We start from the raw sequence: 3719 nt of genomic DNA, 5'->3' as shown, positions 1-3719 counted from the left end.
GATGGCCCGGGCGCTGGGGATGGCTCTGTGGCCTCTGCCCCAGGCGCTAGAGTGGCTCTGGTCGCAACATGGCGACGCCCAGGATGGGCAGAGCATCGCCCCCTGGTGGGCAGAGCGTCACCCCTGGTGGGCATGCCGGGTGGATCCTGGTCGGGCGCATGCGGGAGTCTGTCTGACTGTCTCTCCCTGTTTCCAGCTTCAGAAAAATGAAAAAAAAAAAAAAAATCATCACTCAAATTTAAATCTCTCAAATAACTTCCCAGATTGAAGACTGCTATATGTAACTGCCCCTTCAACATTTCTTATTGTAAATTTCATAAACTCCTCAAACTTCACTCCTAACTTTAACAACTTCGCCAGAGGTGAAGCCATGGTACCATCTGTGGCGCCCGGGCCAAGTTGCTCCAGTGGAGCTTTGGCGGTGGGAGAGGGAATGAGAGATATGGAGAGAAGGGAGAAGGGGAAGGGTGAAGAAGCAGATGGTCACTTCTCTTGTGTGCCCTGACTGAGAATCAAACCTGAGACATCCATATGCAAGGCCGACACTCTACCACTGAGCCAATCAGCCAGAGGCACATTTTCACACTCTTGATAGAAATGCTATCTTTTGTGAAGAAAAAATTCTATTTTTAATTTATCACATAGTTTTCTTTTTCATTCCTCTAACTTTAACAAGCAAACTTGTTAACTTGTTAAAGTTAGGCTCCAGATGCCCAGCCTCACCCCCCACATCAGCCTCTCCCACTGTCTGCCCAATTTTGTTTGCTCAGCACAGATACTCAGAATCTTTTAATCCATTCTTCACTCTACCTTTCAGTAATCTCTGGCAGCTCTATCTTTAAATGCATAATAACTTTAAACATTTTTTATAACCTTTATTACTACCATAGCCCACAGGCTTATAGTGTACTTAGATAATCGCAACAAACATCCACTCTTACAGCACATCACTTTGTTTTCGAAACAACAATAATGCCATTAAAATGAGACCCTATACAATTTACACCCATTCATCCCATAGTCAGAGATGTCTTTCAGGCATTTACGTTGTTTCATCCCTGAGAGTTTATAATTATTTGAGAAGTGACAGAAAAGTTGAGAAGTTGAGATAAAATCAAGCAGCCATGAAGACCTAAAATTTAATTTTAGGAGAATGATTGTAATACCTTTATACATTTAAGATAAGTCTCAGCTCTGAATTACTTCTTCTCTAGATTGAATTAAGATGAAACTGGATCAACCTAAGCTGCCTGGTAGAAGCATAAGTAAATCATTCCTGCCTTCAATAGGTAGGAGAAGACATTCAGTACCAGACACCAAAATTCAGTATAAACCCACATGGAACATTGGAAAAGAATAGAAAATCCAGAACAAACATTTGACTTAGCACAAAAGTGGCATTACAATCCAATGAAGAAATAAAGTCTTTTCAATAAATGGTCTGGGTAAATAAATATCGATGTCAATAAGTATGGGACTTGATTCATTCTTCACATCATGTGTACAGATCAAGTCCAGACGAATTAAAGATATAAATATGAAAGGTAAAATATTGAAGTTTCCAGAAAATTATATAGCATGACAAAAGCTTACATGGTACAAATACAAAAATGTTTTAAGAGGGCACATATAACAATAAAATAAAGAAAACTATGTGATAAATTAAAAATAGAATTTTTTCTTCACAAAAGATAGCATTTCTGTCAAGAGTGTGAAAATGTGCTCCTGGCTGGTTAGCTCAGTGGTAGAGTGTCGGCCTTGCATATGGATGTCCCAGGTTTGATTCTCAGTCAGGGCACACAAGAGAAGTGACCAGCTGCTTCTTCACCCTTCTCCTTCTCCCTTCTCTCTATCTCTCTTTCCCTCTCCCACTGCCAAAGCTCCACTGGAGCAACTTGGCCTGGGTGCTATACAGATGGTACCATGGCTTCACCTCTGGCGCTAAAATGGCTCTGGTTGCAACAAAGTAACAGCCCCAAATAGGCAGAGTATGGCTGCCTAGTGGACTTGTCCAGTAGATCCCAGTCGGCACATGCAGGAGTCCTGCCTCTCACTTAAGAAATAATAATAAAAAATTTAAAAAAATAAAGAATGTGAAAATATAAACCACCTAAAGTAGTAAAACCACTTACTAACAAAATTGCAAAAAAAAAAACCCACAACTTATTTTAGAAAATGAAAGCACTTAACATCCATAAGATGAAGAAAATACAACAGAGAAATAGATAAAAGAAATAAGCAGGAACTTCCTAATAAAAATATTAACGTAGTTACCATATGTATAAAAGGACAATTAAAAAATATTCGAAGGAAATAAAGATCAAATACACAACTATAAGTCACTAATTATGTACCCTCCAGACAAGCTAAATTTAAAAATGGAGAAAGAAAACAGATCATACAAAACATTTGCATCATGTGAAGAAAAATGGAACTCTCCTACATTGATAATGAGAGTGTAATTGTTACAGTAAATAAGTTTATTTTGAAGCATGTTTGACATTATCTACTAAAGTCGAACACATCCAGAAATTATATTCCTAAGAAGGTGTCTGTCAAAAAGGATTGTACATATGTACTAAGAGATAAGGATGAGTATATTTGCCACAGCACTCACTGTTCAAAACAGGTCTAACTACCAACAACCAGACTGTTTATCATTAATAGTACAGTAGATTAAAATAAAAAAAAAAACAATTCATGGAATGAAATAATAAAATACAGTGAAAATAATAAACAAACCAAAGCCATAAACAAAAAAATATTATATTTATGATTCAGTTTATAAAATGTTCAAAATAGACAAACCTAATATAAATATAGTATTAAATCTGAGGTGAATTTTAAGAAGGAAAGAGGGAAGAGCATATAAATATTATTATTTACTGGTATTGGTTATATTTACATGGGTATATTCACTTTGAAATACAAAATTAAACACTAAACACATGATGTGTACACATTCTGTGTATGTGTGTTATTTCAAAAATATTTTAAGTATACAAAAATTTTACCTTATGCTTCATTCATTCACCATACATAATCCAAAAATATTTTTAGGAAAAAAAAACAGTTGATAACTGAATATACTTGTAAGTATTTTAGAATTGCTTAATGAGGAACTATTCTTACAACAGAAAATGCTCTAAAACTTGTCCTGTAAATAAAATGTTTATATAATACTAAGTAATGTTAGTAAATCTTTAGGAAGATTTATGAAATGTTAGGAAGATTGATGAAAGTTATTTGAGATGAATCATGGCTAAAGATATAAATAACCAAATATGTCTATTTTGACATCACAGAATTTTTTAACAGTGGGTGAGATAATGAATGCCTGAAGAAGAACTGATTTCTTGGTTTCCACTAAAAAGCTGAGTACAGAATAGCTTCTCGGCCTTTTGGCTAAGATCAAGTGTAGTAAAAACTGAGTACAGAATTTTCTTCCTAGTACAGTCATTAAAAAGAATAAACTTAAAGAAATTAATAGCATCTTTATAATATATCAATTTGTTTAAACACAGAACAAAAAAAATGAAGAAAGAATATATAAATTAAGAAAAAGATTAAAATTAAGAGGGTGATATTTATACTTTATTAACTGGGAAATTCGGTGGACTTCTGCAACAGTTGGAAAGAGGTTAATCTGCTGGGATATGGGAACAAAAAAGTGCTCGTAGCTAGTCTATATTCCATAAGTCTTTATAATCAGATGAGTA

The 3719-nt window shown here is 35.0% G+C and overlaps 1 pseudogene; it reads left to right on the top strand.

The window, feature by feature from the left end:
* The first annotated feature begins 3385 nt into the window (after positions 1 to 3385).
* LOC136401794 (U2 spliceosomal RNA) lies at positions 3386 to 3498 on the top strand (annotated as a pseudogene).
* The last annotated feature ends 221 nt before the right edge of the window (positions 3499 to 3719 follow it).

Source organism: Saccopteryx leptura, chromosome 3 (assembly GCF_036850995.1).
Source record: "Saccopteryx leptura isolate mSacLep1 chromosome 3, mSacLep1_pri_phased_curated, whole genome shotgun sequence".
Taxonomy (NCBI): Eukaryota; Metazoa; Chordata; class Mammalia; order Chiroptera; family Emballonuridae; genus Saccopteryx; species Saccopteryx leptura.
Note: the sequence above shows the minus strand (reverse complement) of the source record. Positions and strands in the feature narration are given on the sequence as shown.